Source organism: Gossypium hirsutum, chromosome D07 (assembly GCF_007990345.1).
Source record: "Gossypium hirsutum isolate 1008001.06 chromosome D07, Gossypium_hirsutum_v2.1, whole genome shotgun sequence".
Lineage (NCBI taxonomy): Eukaryota > Viridiplantae > Streptophyta > Magnoliopsida > Malvales > Malvaceae > Gossypium > Gossypium hirsutum.
This window is the reverse complement of record NC_053443.1, coordinates 41,951,448-41,971,010: the sequence shown is the minus strand read 5'-3', so window position 1 is coordinate 41,971,010 and position 19,563 is coordinate 41,951,448. Positions and strand designations below refer to the sequence as shown.

General features: G+C 37.2%; 1 pseudogene; it reads left to right on the top strand.

Moving 5' to 3' along the window:
- LOC107943393 (uncharacterized) overlaps nucleotides 1-18,995 on the top strand; it is a 28,933-nt pseudogene extending 9,938 nt beyond the window's left edge.
- Nucleotides 18,996-19,563: the final 568 nt, after the last annotated feature.

The window sequence follows — 19,563 nt, the reverse complement described above, 5'->3', positions numbered from 1 at the left end:
AAGTGGTACCCTCCTAAAGAGGGAGGGCATGCGAATGAGCTTCTTTTGATTCGAGTTAATTGCGGCTTTCAGAATCTTCAACGATTTTTCGCGAGTAAATGGCCCGATTTGGGGACAAATCGCTTTAAAGAGGGAGGGGATGATACGACCATGGCCCGGGCACACTTTTGGATCAGCTCCCTAAGCATTGTTTGCAAATCCATGCGAGCTGAATTAGTTCACTCGAGCTCAAGTCAACTCACTCAAGCTCAATTCAGCTCAATCTTAACCCAATGAGCTTATTTTTAGCTTTCTTTAGCTTGCATTTATTTTGCTGAAATAAACCATTTAATTTGTCATTAGTTAAATTAGTTGTTTATCTTAAGTTAGTTAATTTGTTAAAATCTGGACAAATAATTAATTAAGTGTTTTAATTATATCTAAATTAAATACTTAATTAATTATGATGTTTTAAATATGTCTAAAATTGTTAATATGTATGGCCAAATTTAATGTGCAAATTATTGAGTTCATATGCTGCTAATTTAATGTGTTTGAAATGCATTTAACTTGCTGATTTAATTTGCTGCAGGTTCATGAACGGATTGGTGCAATGTATGGGAGTGTGCATGCACAATTGAGGTTCAATGGATGGCATTTAAAGGAGCACATGCATTTGGGACGTTCATGCAAGAGGGAGTTGCTAAAAGTTCATGTATTTGAAGATTCATGGATCATATTTATGGGGGAAAATACATGGGACGTTTCATGCATGATTCATGCATTTTCAAGATGACCATTCAAGTATTTTAGGCACATTAATGCCTCATTCAGCCAAGGGAGATGTAGGATCATTAAAGAGCTGCACATTCATGGAATTATGGAGATTCTTCAAGGCTAAGGATGCATGAATGCATCAAGTGAAGCATCATGATGGTTCGGCCAATTCATGTACCATCTTCAAGCATGAACTGGATTTTAATGCTATTTGTGTAAACATGTTAAATACCTGTGTGAACAGAATTTAAGTTAGTGTGAACAACATAGATGCCGAATATCAATAGGCATTTTAGGCTTATAAATAGCTTACTTGTTTATTGTAAAAGGTTACAGAATTTGATTATTGAAAACTTGATTGTGAGGTTTCCTCCTATCCTATTTCGTACGAGTCTCGTTCTGACTTATCTAGCTCGCTAGTGGCGTCAACCCGACTTCTTGAACTTATCACCATCCTGGTGTGGCGTTCATCCACCTTTTTATACCTTTGGTTCCTACCTTTCTATAGGTAACGGGTCAAGGTCCATCTTCGACAATCCATTAAACCCACCTTAAGCAATATAAGTCCCGGGGCAATACTTCATATAGTATTGAATCGTTCTTCGCTTGAGTTCTATTTTTCCATTCCATTTTAACTATTAAATTATAAACAATATTTCTTTATTTCACCGAGCCTATCAAACATCTACCCAAACCATCTTTTGAACCCATTTTCTCAACTTCCGCTATAAAAAATCATCTAACTCCATCTATCTACAAAATCGAACAAACTTCTCGTCGACGATCGGGCAATCAAGTGAATCGACTCAATCAACCGAGCCGGATCACATCATGATGTGATCTCAATCGCATCATGTTGTGGCACCACTCGTTGCTATCATGATTGGCCTAAAACACGAGGGCCCCAAGTGCAAGATGAAGCTCAATCTCAGCTCAACAAGCTCAATCTTAGTTTTTCCCAGCTCGATTTAGCTCACATAGCTTAATTTAGCTCGTTTGAGCTCAATTTAGCTTACTTTAGCTTGTTTGAGCTTGGCTTAAGTTTATTTCAACTCATTTATTTTAATGTCTGAATAAATTAAGTAATTTATTAATTTAGCTTAAATTACTACAGCTTATAATTATGTTTTGACTTATTACATGTTTTAAATGTGTCTTGGCCGAATTTAATATGTCTTGTTAAGACTTTATTAAATTTGTCTAATTTAATTTATGTTTAATTAGTGTGTCTAAATTATATTAATGTTTGTTCAGCTGAATTTTATGTGATTTAATTTTAGTTCATGTGTTTTTGTAGGTGAGTTGAATTTGGAGAGTAATTAAACAAGGTTCATGCATGATAGGTTCAATGTATGGGATGGTGCATGTAAGGCCTCTTTCAATGAATGGTGGCTGATCCATTTGGCTCCCCAAGGCACCTATTTGGCCAAAAGGTGTCCAGCAACTTAAAGCACAAGCTTGGCCGATCGTATTCCCAAGGCAGCATCTAAGCCATTCACACCTCAATTTGACCAATCAACTCCTATACATGTATGGGTGGATTCATGAACGTCCAAAGGGAGGGAATATTACCTTAATTCATCACATTGAATGTATAATGTGCATGTACAAAGGGGAGAACGAATTTACAAGGTACATGCTTCCATTCATGAACCAGCCCATCATTAAAGCTTTAATTAAGAGAGATGCATTACCCATGCACCTAGCATTCGTCCAAGAGGGGTTGGATATGAATTGAAGATGCACATTCATGGAACAAGGAAGCTTTCTTATTGGTTAAGCATGCATGAACGAGTTTTGGGAAGAAACATGATTATTCAACCATGCATGAACTTACACTATCCATGAACAGAGATTTAATGCTTGAAGTGTGAACATTTTTAATTGTTGTGTGAACACATTAGTAGCTGAATTTTAATAGGCTTTAGAGAGCCTATAAATAGTTTATTTTGTTTATTGTAAAAGGTTACAGAATTTGATCAATTAAACTTAATAGAACTTTTGTTCTTGTGAGGTTACCTCCTCTCTTCTTTCGTTCGAGTCTCGAAGCGACTTATCTAGCTTGCTAGTGGTGTCAATCCGAACTCCATTGAACTTATCACCGAATCGGTGTGGCGTTCAACCATCTTCCTATACCTTTGGTTCTTACCTCCATATAGGTAACGGGTCAAGGTCCGCTTCTATCCTTCATCAAAATTCACCTTAAGCAATATAAGACTCGGGGTAATACTTTTAGTATTGAATCATTCTTAAAGTTTGAGTTCTTTATCCATTTCCATTTATTTATCATCTTTGTAACTTAATTCTTTGTTAAACCGAACCTATCTTTCATCAAACCAAAACCCATCCTTTGAACCCATTTTGCCTACCTTCCGCTTATAAAACATTCAAACTCCATCTATCTACAAATTTGAACGAGCTTCTCGTCGACGATCAGGCATCTTAAGTGAACCCGACTCAATTAATCGGGCCGGATCACATCATTTGGTATCAGAGCTACAAAAAGAGGAGTACCGATGTTCGTATCAAGCTCGGAATAGGTTCGTAACGTAAAAAAAAGTCAAAAAAATCAAAAAAAATTGAGTTGGAATTTAATTTTTTTTCTCTTCCTTGTATTTTGTTTACTATTGTATTGGATTTTAAAAAAAAGAGAAGAAATTCAGAAAAAAAATTCAAAAAAAAGGAAAAAAAAGAAGTGACAAAAAAATCGAGTTAAAAAAAAGAAGAAAGAAAAAAAGTGAAAAGTCTTGCGAGTTTTTATCATTATCACTTATTACTCCGATCATCAAGTTTCCCTTCCTACCATTATTTACCCATCCCAATGCCACACTTTAAACCAATTTTCTTCTTTATTCAGCCTACCCTACACCCGACATTATCCCTTGTAACCAATTTGAAACCGACCCTCAAGCAGCAAATTAAGTATACCAAGACAAATCACAAAATTGCGAGAAGAGGTTGAGTGGAAAAAGGCACGAGTGAAATTACATCAAAGAAAAAGCCAAAATTTGAATGTAAACACGAGTGCGAGTGAAAATCATTATTTCCTTTTCGAGCGAATTTGTGAGGTTTGTGGTAAGGTATTTATTTTCTTTATTATTTTTTTCTAACATCTTCTTGTCATTACTTAATAATGTCTCGAGAAACATTTCCCGAATCAGAATTCCAAATGTGGAGACAAGAAATGCAAAGGATAATGCGATTTGAATTTCGACAATTCGACAAAGATAAAGAAGATTTGACATCTACTATCGTTGACATCAAGATTAGTGCAATCCTTCAAAGATTGGAAAATGAACCACAATGTGAAGATATGTTTCACACGCGTTGCCGTGTCCACGATAAAGTTTGTTGCCTCATTATTGATGGTGGAAGTAGGTCAAACATGGCTAGTATTCGAACGGTAAAAAAACTTGGCTTGGCCACTACCAAGCATCCACGACCCTATCAACTGCAAGGACTTGGTGTTGAAGGCAAATTTGGAGTTACTCAACAAGTGCGTGTTGCATTTTCCATCGGAAGATACCAAGACGAAGTCCTTTGTGATGTTGTGCCTATTCAAGTCTGCCATTTGTTGCTAGGAGAACCATGGCAATCGGATCGCAGGGTCATTCACGATGAACGTACCAATAGGTATTCCTTCAAGCATCAAGGAAGGAAAATCACTTTAGCGTCGCTCACACCAGAACAAGTGCAAGAAGACCAATTCAAAATGAAGCAATCCATTGAGCGAGAAAAGAAGAAAGAGATTGAAAAAGAAATTGAAAGAAAACAAAAAGAAAACTAAAAAGAAAAAGAAATTGCAAAAGAAAAAGAAATCGAAAAAGTGAGAGAAAAAGAAAATGAAGAAAAGAAAATTGAAAAAGAAATTGAGAATGAAAAAAAAATTGAAAAAGAAAAAGCGAAAAAAGAAATTGAAAGAGGCTTGAAAAGAAATCAAGTGAAAAAGAAAGAGAGTCTGTAAAAGAAACGAGTGAAGTGAGTAATCACAAAAAAGAGAGGAATTTTTTTGCTAACCCCCTTTCGAAATTACCTTGTGATTTTTCTTTGTTTCAGGTTTGCAAGATTCCATCCACGGATTGGTTCCAACTTCATTACCTTTCCACCGAGAGATGTTTTCAATTGATTGAAAGAGGTAAGTTGGAAGATAAAAATGATTGTCACATTTCCAATGGTAAGAAAGGTAAGGGCTCCTTATTGAGCGAGTTTCAACTCATTTACTCACATGTTTATGACAAGATTACTGAAAATTGTTTTTGTGAAAGGGTTTTTCCCATTGAATTGGTTAATTTTCGTTCATCTATTATTTATGATTTTGTTTCAACTAGTGCTTTGAAAAGTTTTTTCTATGATAAGTTTGTTGCTGGCAATTTTATTGAAGGCGTTCGATTAGATCAGCATGAACAAAGTGTGATAGTGTGTGATAAAGATTATTCACATACAAAGTTCGATTTGTTTGATTATCATATTCTGAATGATGGTGATTACACCTTCCATAGTGGTAAGAAGTGTTTTCCTATTGATGAGTATGGTATTGGCAAGAATTTTACTGAAGTACGAATAAATCCGCACAAACAAATTTTGAACTCTTGTGATAAAAAGTTGGCATGTGAAACGCCTAGTCTACTTGTGTGTGGTGATAATTTGAATTTTCTATTTTTTTGCGTAAATTCCCCATGTTTGAACAAGTCTATTCGAATGAGATTTACGATGTATGAATGTTTGAACATATGCATGCTCAAATTCTTTTTGTTCCACTTGTGTGAATTGTTGGTAATTAAGAAATTCACACTGCATTTTGGAACGAGTGAACAATATCGTGTGTTCAACCCTGGAGTTCGCTATTCTGGTTCATCTTTGAGAGAAGGCAAGTGATACGAGCTCGATTCGGATGATGTGACGAGTCGTATTATATTCCCGATCAAATTTAGGTAGTGTCGATTTAGTTCAAAATTCAATAAGATGAGTTATATTGGTTTTAAATGAATTAGGAAGCAAAACGGGGATAAATGGTTTCCAATGAAACAAGTACGAACCCTTATTAACAAATAAGGACCCGGGCTTAAAGGTTTCAAAGAAAAGGAAAGAAATGGTAGATAAAACCGAGACCCTCTATTTAGCAAAATAGGAACCTTCGGTATAGTTGGAACGCCACACCTTATGGTGATAAGTTCAAAACAAAGTCAGATTGACGCCACTCGTAAAGATAAGTCAATTGAGCTTTGAAGAATAAAGAGAGTGAATTGCCTCACTAAAATTATATTTCATTCAGAGATTTGTCAAAAAGTCCTTTTACAAGAAAAATAGAAACTATTTATAGACTTTCAACTAGTAGCCGAATAGACAAGTTTGATGTGAGCTTGCCTACGAACCAAATGGAGAACGAACAAGAAGCTATTAAGCTGTCCATTGGTCCAATAACGCGAGCTAGAGCTAAACGATTTAAAGTTGCTATTTTAGCATTGGTGGAACGGATTGAGGAAAATGAAAGCAAAGAGCTTAAAGACGAGCTGAATATTTTCAACTTCTTTGAAGTTGAAATTCGTTCTAGCTAATTAAATTGCTGCTGGATTTTAAACCATTTTAATAAGCATTTAATTAAGTCTTATTACAGCTTATTAATATGTTTTTATTTAATATATGTGTTTAATATGTCTTAATTTAGTTACATTAAAGATGTCTTGATTTCATTTAGTTTGTCTAAATTATTACATGTCTTAAATCTGTTCAACCGAATTTATGTCATGCTTTATTAATATTTAAGTTGTTTCAATGTTAAATTAGGATGTTCACATTATGTATTTACTTAGTTCAGCTTAATTTGATTGAAATTAATTAAGTTCATGTGTGTTTTTAGGTACAGCCGAATTTGAAGATTCATTGGGCAGATTCATGCATGAAGATTCAATGGATGTGAAGATGCATGCATGTTGGGTTCAATGCACCAAATGATACATGCATGGACTATATTAAAGATGGTGTGCTGATTGTTGAAGTTCTCTAAGTGACCATTCGGCCAAAAGAGATGATTTTCCATTCTCCAAAGCTGCCATTTATTTCCTTCACATTGCTGGGTACATTGTGGCTATTCGGTTCATGATGTTCACACCTTATGGTCATTCAAAACCGTCCATTCACACTTCCAAATGACTGTTCAAGTTGCTAATTAATGATGGTAATTTTTCAGCAAGAGTTGCTTCATTATTGACCTTATTAAACTCCATTGGCCGAATGTAGCTGCTGCCAATTTTCCAAGTTCGTTGAAGCTCTTCCTTGGTCTATATTCAACCGAACATTGATTCAAGACCATTCATGGATCTTAGCTCAAAAATTAGTTCAATGTTTACTTAGTTTTTAAGTATTGAACTTGACTATTCGGCTACTAGTCACTTAAGCTATAAATAGTTCTTGAATTTCTTGTAAAAGGACTTTTTGCCAAATTTCTGAATGAAATATAATTTTAGTGAGAAATTCACTCTCTTTATTCTCCAAAGCTCAAATTGACTTATCTTCAACGAGTGGCGTCAATCTGACTTTGTTCAAACTTATCACCCATTGGTGTGGCGTTCTTCATACCGTAGGTTCCTATTTTGCTAAATAGAGGGTCTCGGTTTTTATCCTATTTCCATTTCTTTCTTTGAAACCTTAAGCCCGGGTCCTTATTTGATAATAAGGGTTCGATCTTGTTTCATCGAATTACCCAGCAAACAACAACCCATCAAACTCCTTTGTTCCTAAAGCCATCCAACTTCAAACACCAAGACTTGAATTTGATTCAATTCCGACACTACCTAATTTCGATCGGGAAAGATTACGACTCGTCTTTACATCCGAAACGAGGTCGTATCAGTTGGTATCAGAGCTAGCTAAATTAGGTACGTAAATCGTAGCTTCGAAAAAAAAAAGATAAAAAAAAAGTTTCGAAAAAAAAATCCGAAAAAAAAAGAAGGAAAAAAAATTGCAAAAAAAAATTGCATACGGTCTAGGTGCGTACGAAAAGAACGTGAAATATCCGTAAAAAAAAAAGAGTCTGGAAACACTTCAACAAAAATTTTTCCGAAATCATATTATACACCCTTTTATACCCCTTTGAGTGAAATTTCACACTATTAAAAAAAAAATTTCAATTCGTGAATTCATTTTATACGCCACATCTTTAAACCTTTCTTTCTTTCGAGCCTACCCTAAACCATACGATTTTCCTTTGTTTAGCCTTTGAAGCCGACCCACAAGTGGGATAAGTCTAAGGTAGCTTTTTAGAATATCGAGAGTTGGATTTGAGAGGTAAAAGGCAAGAGAGTACATCAAGATAAAAGCCGAAAATAGAGTGAAACACGAGAGGAGTGAATTTTTTTCTTGTGAGCGAATTTGTGAGGTTTTTGTGGTGAGGAAATATTTTGTTCTTATTTTAAACATGTCTAGGAGTCCGGATCGTCGAGCAACAAGTGGAGGAGCTTCGAATGCTGCTGGTGGAGGAGTAAACCTTCAACCGAGGAGAAACGTTCCCGGAGGTGGAGTGCCCGATCTCCAAGTCCAAGCAATCGTACGAGAAATCTCTCGTCTGTTCCAACCTCAATTCGATTCTCTCAATGAACGAATGGAACAAATGGAGGAACAAAGCCAACGTGCGAACACCCCTCCTATTCCGAGAAGAGAGCGAGAACGTCCATGGCAACATGCAAATGATCTATATGAACAAAGTGACGATGAAAGTGATCGAGGTTCACGACAAAGTGCAAGGAGACGAGGTCATCGAGCATGAGAACAAAGAGATCGAGAGAGGCCCGATGATGATTTAAAGAATATTAAAATGGCGATTCCTGCTTTTCAAGGAAGATCAGATCCCGAGGCCTATCTTGAATGGGAGAAGAAGGTGGAATTAGTTTTCGAGTGCCACAATTACTCGGAAAGCAAAAAGGTGAAGCTAGCTGCTATAGAATTCTCCGACTATGCCATAATATGGTGGGATCAACTCACATTGAGCCGAAGACGCAATGGAGAACGTCCCTGTCTACATGGGCGGAAATGAAAGCAATAATGAGAAAGCGTTTTATTCCTGCTTACTATCACCGGGAGTTGTATCAAAAGCTCCAAAGCTTAACTCAAGGCCAACGAAGCGTGGAGGATTATTACAAAGAAATGGAAGTGGCCATGATCCGCGCCGATGTGGAGGAAGATCGAGAAGACACCATGGCTCGATTTCTCGCCGGCCTTAACCGAGATATCGCAAATATCGTCGAACTACACCACTATGTTGAGGTTATTGATATGGTCCATATGGCCATAAAGGTCGAAAAACAACTAAAAAGAAAAGGTACGTCACGAACTTTCTCTAACACTTCTTCTATGCCTAGGTGGGGGCAAGGGACCAACAAACGTGACATACCAAGCCGAAACAAAGAAGTAAGTGGTGCCACCAAGTTCAACAAACCGATTGCCGAAACGAGTAAAGGAAAGATGGAAGCCCAACCAAGTCGATCTCGAGACATAAAATGTTTCAAATGCCTTGGAAGGGGCCACATCGCGAGCCAATGTCCAAATCGGAATGTGATGTTTGTTCGAGACGATGGCGAGATTGAATCTGAAAGTGAACAAGAGAAGGAGGCCATTGAACAAACCGAAGATGAAGAAGATGTTGAACAAGCCGAAAATGGAGAAATATTGGTGGTGAAGAGAAGCCTTACTTTGCAAGGTGCCGAAAATGATCAACAACGCGAAAACATTTTTCATACGCGATGTCAAGTGCAAGGTAAGATTTGTTGCGTTATAATTGATGGGGGAAGTTGTACAAATGTGGCAAGTTCAATGATGGTGGAGAAACTCGGATTGGCCACCATTAAACATCCCCATCCGTATAAACTCCAATGGCTTAACGATGGTGGAGAATTGAAGGTAACAAAGCAAGTGTTGATTTCGTTTACAATTGGGAAGTATCAAGATGAAGTTATGTGTGACGTCGTACCAATGCATGCAGGGCATCTTCTTTTGGGGCGGCCTTGGCAATTCGACAAGCGAGCGATTCATGACGGATATACAAACCGATACTCTTTCAAACACATGGGACGAATGGTGACGTTAGCTCCATCATCACCGAAACAAGTGTATGAAGATCAACTCAAAATGAGGAGTTCGATTGAAAAATCAAAAGAAATCGAGAGAGAGCAAAAAAATGAAAAGAATAAAGAAAAGAGTGAAGAAAAGAAGAAAAACAAAAAGATGAGTGATAAAAAAAGAGAGAGTGATTCAAAAGAAAAAGAAACGAGTGATGAAAATGAAAAAAAGAATTTGTTGGTAAAAGAGAGAAAAGTTCGAAAATCGATGTTATTGAAACAACCATTATTGGTTCTTTTGTACAAGGAGAGCTTGCTTGGCACTAACGAATTTGATGATAAGTTGCCCTCTTCTATTTTGTCTGTGTTGCAGGAATTTCGAGACGTATTCCCGGAAGAAATCCCGAGTGGGTTACCACCTATTCGTGGAATCGAACACCAAATAGATCTTGTGCCGGGAGCCGCGATTCCAAACTGACCTGCTTACCGGAGCAATCCTGAAGAGACGAAAGAATTACAAAAGCAAGTAAATGAACTCCTTGAAAAGGGCTATGTGCGCGAAAGCCTTAGTCCATGCGCCGTGCCTGTTTTGCTTGTCCCGAAAAAGGATGGAACGTGGAGGATGTGCGTGGACTGCCGTGCTATAAACAAGATAACTATCAAGTATCGTCATCCTATACCACGATTGGATGATATGCTTGACGAGCTAAGTGGCGCAAGTCTGTTTTCAAAAATTGATCTTAAGAGTGGTTATCACCAAATACGGATGCGTGAGGGTGATGAATGGAAGACTGCGTTTAAAACGAAGCATGGGCTTTACGAATGGCTCGTTATGCCATTTGGCTTAACGAACACCCCAAGCACGTTCATGAGGCTTATGAATCACGTTCTAAGACCTTTTATTGGTAGATTTTGCGTCGTATACTTCGATGATATATTAGTTTATAGTAAAAATTTAGATGATCATGTTTTACATTTGAAGGCTGTTTTGGAAGTATTGAGGAAAGAAACTTTGTATGCTAATTTAAAGAAATGTGAATTTTGCACTAACAAGGTTGTGTTTTTAGGTTTCGTTGTTAGTTCGGAGGGCCTTGAAGTCGATCAAGAGAAGGTCAAGGCGATCCAAGAATGGCCCCGTCCGACGAATGTCTCCCAAGTCCGAAGTTTCCATGGATTAGCAAGTTTTTACCGTCGATTCGTGCCAAACTTCAGCACCTTAGCCGCACCCTTGACTGGAGTTATTCGTAAGAATTCCAACTTCGTTTGGGGAGAGGAACAAGAAAATCCTTTTTGAAAATTAAAGATTGTCTAACTCATGCACCGTTATTAGCTTTGCCTAATTTTGATAAAACCTTCGAGTTAGAATGTGATGCCTCAGGTTTAGGCATTGGAGCCGTGTTGATGCAAGATGGACGGCCTATTGCCTATTTTAGCGAGAAACTCAATGGTGCCGTCTTAAACTATCCGACTTATGACAAGGAGCTCTATTCGTTGATTCAAGCCTTAGAGACGTGGCAACACTATCTTTGGCCCAAAGAATTCGTCATACATACCGATCACGAATCCTTGAAGTACTTAAAGGGTCAACACAAGTTGAATAAGCGGCATGCTAAGTGGGTAGAATTTCTCGAATCTTTTCCATATGTTATTAAATATAAAAAAGGTAAGGAAAACGTAGTGGCTGATGCACTATCTCGAAGGTATGCGTTGTTAAATATTTTGGATGCTAAGTTAATGGGGTTTGTATTTCTTAAAGATTTATATGTCAACGATGCTGACTTTAGTGAATTCTTTAGGTTATGCGCAAAGGGAGCTTACGAGAAGTACTATCGACATGATGGGTACTTGTTCCGAGAAGGAAAGCTTTGTATACCCCAAGGTTCCGTACGAGAAGTGTTGATCGAAGAATCTCATAGTGGAGGATTAATGGGGCACTTCGGAGTTGCAAAGACGTTAGCCATGCTCAACGAACATTTCTTTTGGCCTAAGATGCGACGAGATGTCGAACGGTTTTGTAATCGATGCATTGCATGCAAACGGGCTAAGTCACGAATTAAGCCCCATGGTTTGTATAAGCCATTGCCTATTCCCGAAACCCCTTGGTCTGATATCTCAATGGATTTCGTGCTAGGTTTACCGAGGAGTAAAAATGGCCGAGATTCAATATTTGTGGTTGTAGATAGGTTCTAAAAAATGGCTCATTTTATAGCATGTCATAAAACTGATGATGCCGTGAATATTGCTAATTTATTTTTCAAAGAAGTGGTCAGGTTGCATGGCATGCCTAGGACGATTGTGTCCGACCGAGACGCGAAGTTTCTTAGCCATTTTTGGAGGACACTATGGGGGCGCCTTGGAACGAAGTTGCTGTTTTCAACCACTTGCCATCCGCAAACGGACGGCCAAACCGAAGTGGTCAATCGGATTTTGTCTACATTGCTTCGAGCTATCATCTGAAAAAATTTGAAGGCTTGGGAAGAATGTTTACCACATGTGGAGTTTGCGTATAATCGAGCTATTCACTCAGCTACCAAATTTTCTCCTTTTGAAATCGTTTATGGTTTCAATCCGTTAACACCATTTGATTTAATGCCATTGCCTTCTAACCAATTTGTGCATGTAGATGGAAAGTGTAAAGCTGATTTCGTCAAGCAATTGCACCAACGAGTTTTAGAAAACATTGAGGCAAGGACCAAGAACTATAAACAACATGCTAACAAGGGTCGTAAACAAGTTGTGTTCGAGCCGGGAGATTGGGTGTGGTTGTGATGTGAGCACGCCCGGGGCATCCTCGAGTGCAAACCAAGATCTAAACGAGCTGCCTAAAGGACCTATAACTCAAGCTTATGCTAAACATTTCCTAGAAGCTATTTTAGCTTCTAATGCAAAACCTTGGTTCGAAACAAGGGCCAAAGCTCACAAAATCAGCTTGAAGCAACTATCCAAAGGACCCGTGCATTGTTGGCAAGCTGATCCTAGCTCATTTCTAGCTCCTCGAGCACCGTCCAGCTCAACTCAGCTCATTTGAGCTTGTTTCAGCTCGTTTGAGCTCAACTGAGCTTACTTTCAGCTCCTTATTTCTTTCTTTCAATAAACTAAGTCTTAATTTAGTTTATAATTAAGTTTACTACAGCTCATGCTGAAACCCCTAGCTCAATTTCAACTCATTAAGTGTTTTGACTATTTTTGAGCTAGCTGAATTTATTATAAGTTGACTTATAATTATTGTGTTCAAATTTAGTTAGTGATATTAAGTTATTTAGTTATTATTTTAAATTATAATTATATGAATAGTTGTGTGTTATTTAATTATGTTATTTACATTTGTAGGTTAGCCGAATTTGGAAGATACATTCATGGCATTTAATGCAAGGTCCATGGGAAAGTTAATTGAACGGGAGGATACATGCATGGACCGGTTCAATGTTTGGAGGACATACATTCATGTACATGGAAGGTTAATGCATATTGAAAGGTGCATCTCCCTTGGACGGCACACATGCATGAATGGGGGGTAATCAATGCAAGTGGGAGGACCCTTGGAGTTTCCTAAGCACCTATTCGGCCAAGAGACACCCTTTGGGAGTTTCATGCATCCCATGGCCGAACCTAGACAATCCCATTGGCTTCCAAAGTTTGCTCATACATGAAGCTGCCCATTCATCTCCCATTCGGCCGAACATGGACAAGGACACCATTGGTCATTTTTCTAGAAGGTTCATGTCTTAATTTAGGTTCATTACTTAATCATTAAGTTCATGAATGGACTATTCGGTTAGCATAAGAAACTAGTATAAATAGTTTGTTGATTTCATTTGTAAAGGACTTTTGACTTTTGATCATTTGAATGAACTTTGTTCAAAGAGTGAGTTTTCTCCTCTCTAAATTCGTACGAGTTTCGATCTGACTTATCTAGCGTGCTAGTGGCGTCTATCGTTCTCTTTTGAACTTATCACCTTGCTTTGGTGTGGCGTTCAACCTTCTACAATTCCGCAATCCCACCTTGAACCGAATAGAAATCGGGGTGACACTTTTAGTGTTGAATCATTTCTGGTGTTTAAGCTCATTTATCCATTCCACCGACTATCCTAGATTTTACCCAACTATAATATCTTTTTACAAAACCGAGCCTTCATTTATCAACTTCCATTTTTCTTATTTTTATACTTAAATCGAGCCTACTACCCTTATAAATTTACCATCACCTTAGCCAACCTTTAAAACCATCTGAAAGCTTCCGCATCTTTAGCCTTATTTCATCCTATTTCCGATAACTCAACTATTCCTCGTCGACGATCGGGCAATCAAGTGAATCGAGTCAATCAACCGAGCTGGATCACATCATTTGGTATCAGAGCTACTAAAACGAGGAGTGCCGACATTCGTATCAAGCTCGGAGTAGGTTCGTAACGAAAAAAAAAGTAAAAAAAAAATCTAAAAAAAATTTGAGTTGTAATTTAAATTTTTTTCCCTTGTATTTAGCTTACTATTGTATTGGAGTAACAAAAAAAATCAAAAAGAAATTCGAAAACAAAAATTGGATTGAAAAAAAATTCAAAAAAAAAGTGAAAAAAAATCGAGCAAAAAGAAAAAGAAAAGAAAAAAAAAGGTGAGAAAAAAAAAATCAAGTTTAAAAAAAAAGTGAAAAGTCTTGCGAGTTTTTATTTTCTTCTCTTATTTACTCCGATCATCAAGTTTCCCTTCCTACCATTATTTACCATCCCAACGCCACACTTTAAACCAATTTTCTTCTTTATTCAGCCTACCCTACACCCGACATTATTCCTTGTAACCCATTTTGAAACCGACCCTCAAGCAGCAAATTAAGTCTATCGAGACGAATTACGAATTTGTGAGACGAGGTTGAGTGGTAAAAGGCAAGAGAGCGTGAGTTCATTCGAAAAAAAAAGCCTAAAAGAGAGTTCAAACACGAGTGAGTGAATTTTTCTTTTTGAGCGAACTTGAGAGATTTGTGGTGAGAATTATTTTTCTTTCTAATTTAACTTTTGTTTTCTAATATTTTGTTGAAGCATGTCTGAAGAATTTTCTGAATTTGAATTCCAAATGTGGAGACAAGAAATGCAAAGGATAATGCGATCTAAATTTCAACAATTCGACAAAGATAAAGAAGATTTGACATCTACTATCGTTGACATCAAGATTAGTGTAATCCTTCAAAGATTGGAAAATGAACCACAATGTGAAGATATGTTTCACACGCGTTGTCGTGTCCACGATAAAGTTTGTTGCCTCATTATTGATGGTGGAAGTAGGTCAAACATGGCTAGTATTCGAACGGTAAAAAAACTTGGCTTGGCCACTACCAAGCATCCACGACCCTATCAACTACAAGGACTTGGTGTTGAAGGCAAATTTGAAGTTACTCAACAAGTGCGTGTTGCATTTTCCATTGGAAGATACCAAGACGAAGTCCTTTTTGATGTTGTGCCTATTCAAGTCTGCCATTTGTTGCTAGGAGAACCATGGCAATCGGATCGCAAGGTCATTCACGATGAACGTACCAATAGGTATTCCTTCAAGCATCAAGGAAGGAAAATCACTTTAGCGCCGCTCACACCGGAACAAGTGCAAGAAGACCAATTCAAAATGAAGCAATCCATTGAGCGAGAAAAGGAGAAAGAGATTGAAAAAGAAATTGAAAGAAAACAAAAAGAAAACGAAAAAGAAAAAGAAATTGCAAAAGAAAAAGAAATCAAAAAAGTGAGAGAAAAAGAAAATGAAGAAAAGAAAATTGAAAAAGAAAAAGCGAAAAAAGAATTTGAAAAAGAGTTTGAAAAAGAGAAGAGTGAAAAAGGAGAAAGTAATCGAGCAAAAGTGAGGAATGTTCTAACTAACCCATTTGCAAGTTTGCCGTGTAAATTTTCTTCTTTCCAGGTTTCCAAGGAATCGATTGACAAGTTTCGACTTCAATACCTTTCGAAAGAGAGAGGGTTCACCTTGGTTGAAAAAGGTAACATTCTTAATGATCGTAGTTCGCCTAAGCCAAAAGAGGAGCAAGGTATGAATGTTGAAAATTTTAAAGCACCTCTGCCTTATTCGATTGTTGATGGAAACCTTGTTGATGATTTGTCCTTTAAAAATGATCTGAATTTTGATGTGGTTACTTGCCATTCTTTGATTGATAATATCATATTTGCATGGAATGATGGCAAGAAGAATAATGTTTTTGGAAATTGTGATGCTGATGAGTTTGTTATTGAAATAATAAATATTCGGCATTTGCAAGATAAGAAAACATATAAGCCTTTCCATCTGCTTGATTTGAGTAAAAATGTGCACTCATTGATCTTTTATGAGAAACTACTTTGTCTAAACAAGAATGTACGTATGAGATTTGAGATGCATGAATGCTTGAAAACATGCATGTCTTTGATTTGTTTGTTTGATACGAGGATGACATGTAAAATGGTTAGTGCACTTAAAGTTGAAGATGGTGTCTCAAATCTGCCTTGTTGTATAAATTTTGCATGTTTGAAAAAGCCTTTGCTGTTTTTAACAAAGAATGACCAAAACCGTGTGTTTAAGCCCGGAGCAAGTTATCTTAAGTTGTTGATAAATAAAGGTGAGTACTCTAATTTTGTTTGGAATAAATATGTTGAATCTTCTCATCTTTTCCGAATCTTATCGCTATGTGTGAATAGATGTGTGAACCATTTGTGCTTGCTTGATGTTATGACTTTAAATTTGAAAACGAAGTTGTTGAACTATGACAAGTTGCAAACGCTAAATCGAAGCTTTGGCTCTACATCATTGTTCAAAGTTTTTAAGTCATGGATTTTTGTTGTCCAAAATTATAATTCCCGAATGCTTCTTGTTTTTGGTATATCTCCAACGAAGAAATTCTTAACTCATTGCGGAAAGGTAAAATCAACTTTCACTTTTGATCCCGGCATTGGTTCATTTGTTCAATTTTTGCATAAGATCTTAAGAAGACCTTTTGAACTTATAAACCAAGGTGTCACTAATCTATTTAATTTTTGTGTAGGTGACACTTCGAAGTGGTTCCCTCCTAAAGAGGGAGGGTATAAACATAAATTGTGTCCTACTCAAGGCATGTCTGATTTGCAGGTTTTTGGGAGCAACTATGCCAATTCCATCGACAAAAGGGCTGGTGACGATGTAAAATTTTTTTCGAGAAAATGGCCCGATTTGGGGACAAATCGCTTTAAAGAGGGAGGGAATGATGTGAGCACGCCCGGGGCATCCTCGAGTGCAAACCAAGATCTAAACGAGCTGCCTAAAGGACCTATAACTCAAGCTTATGCTAAACATTTCCTAGAAGCTATTTTAGCTTCTAATGCAAAACCTTGGTTCGAAACAAGGGCCAAAGCTCACAAAATCAGCTTGAAGCAACTATCCAAAGGACCCGTGCATTGTTGGCAAGCTGATCCTAGCTCATTTCTAGCTCCTCGAGCACCGTCCAGCTCAACTCAGCTCATTTGAGCTTGTTTCAGCTCGTTTGAGCTCAACTGAGCTTACTTTCAGCTCCTTCTTTCTTTCTTTCAATAAACTAAGTCTTAATTTAGTTTATAATTAAGTTTACTACAGCTCATGCCGAAACCCCTAGCTCAATTTCAACTCATTAAGTGTTTTGACTATTTTTGAGCTAGCTGAATTTATTATAAGTTGACTTATAATTATTGTGTTCAAATTTAGTTAGTGATATTAAGTTATTTAGTTATTATTTTAAATTATAATTATATGAATAGTTGTGTGTTATTTAATTATGTTATTTACTTTTGTAGGTTAGCCGAATTTGGAAGATACATTCATGGCATTTAATGCAAGGTCCATGGGAAAGTTAATTGAACGGGAGGATACATGCATGGACCGGTTCAATGTTTGGAGGACATACATTCATGTACATGGAAGGTTAATGCATATTGAAAGGTGCATCTCCCTTGGACGGCACACATGCATGAATGGGGGGTAATCAATGCAAGTGCATGTATGGCTAGGTTCAAGGCCCCTTCCAAGTTCCATGTACAATCGATGCATGTGGGAGGACCCTTGGAGTTTCCTAAGCACCTATTCGGCCAAGAGACACCCTTTGGGAGTTTCATGCATCCCATGGCCGAACCTAGACAATCCCATTGGCTTCCAAAGTTTGCTCATACATGAAGCTGCCCAGTCATCTCCCATTCGGCCGAACATGGACAAGGACACCATTGGTCATTTTTCTAGAAGGTTCATGTCTTAATTTAGGTTCATTACTTAATCATTAAGTTCATGAATGGACTATTCGGTTAGCATAAGAAACTAGTATAAATAGTTTGTTGATTTCATTTGTAAAGGACTTTTGACTTTTGATCATTTGAATGAACTTTGTTCAAAGAGTGAGTTTTCTCCTCTCTAAATTCGTACGAGTTTCGATCTGACTTATCTAGCGTGCTAGTGGCGTCTATCGTTCTCTTTTGAACTTATCACCTTGCTTTGGTGTGGCGTTCAACCTTCTACAATTCCGCAATCCCACCTTGAACCGAATAGAAATCGGGGTGACACTTTTAGTGTTGAATCATTTCTGGTGTTTAAGCTCATTTATCCATTCCACCGACTATCCTAGATTTTACCCAACTATAATATCTTTTTACAAAATCGAGCCTTCATTTATCAACTTCCATTTTTCTTATTTTTATACTTAAATCGAGCCTACTACCCTTATAAATTTACCATCACCTTAGCCAACCTTTAAAACCATCTGAAAGCTTCCGCATCTTTAGCCTTATTTCATCCTATTTCTGATAACTCAACTATTCCTCGTCGACGATCGGGCAATCAAGTGAATCGAGTCAATCAACCGAGCCGGATCACATCAGGTTGCATATGCGCAAGGAAAGATTTCCTATGCAACGACGATCTAAACTACTTCCGAGAGGGGATGGACCATTTCAAGTCCTTGAACGAATTAATGACAATTCTTATAAATTGGACTTGCCTGGTGAATATAATGTTAGCGCGGCTTTTAACGTTTCTGATTTGTCTCCGTTTGATGCAGATTCCGATTTGAGGACAAATCGTTCTGAAGAGGAGGGGAATGATGTGAGCTTGCCTACGAACCAAATGGAGAACGAACAAGAAGCTATTAAGCTGCCCATTGGTCCAATAACGCGAGCTAGAGCTAAACGATTTAAAGTTGCTATTTTAGCATTGGTGGAACGGATTGAGGAAAATGAAAGCAAAGAGCTTAAAGACGAGCTGAATATTTTCAACTTCTTTGAAGTTGAAATTCGTTCTAGCTAATTAAATTGCTGCTGGATTTTAAACCATTTTAATAAGCATTTAATTAAGTCTTATTACAGCTTATTAATATGTTTTTATTTAATATATGTGTTTAATATGTCTTAATTTAGTTACATTAAAGATGTCTTGATTTCATTTAGTTTGTCTAAATTATTACATGTCTTAAATCTGTTCAACCGAATTTGTGTCATGCTTTATTAATATTTAAGTTGTTTCAATGTTAAATTAGGATGTTCACATTATGTATTTACTTAGTTCAGCTTAATTTGATTGAAATTAATTAAGTTCATGTGTGTTTTTAGGTACAGCCGAATTTGAAGATTCATTGGGCAGATTCATGCATGAAGATTCAATGGATGTGAAGATGCATGCATGTTGGGTTCAATGCACCAAATGACACATGCATGGACTATATTAAAGATGGTGTGCTGATTGTTGAAGTTCTCTAAGTGACCATTCGGCCAAAAGAGATGATTTTCCATTCTCCAAAGCTGCC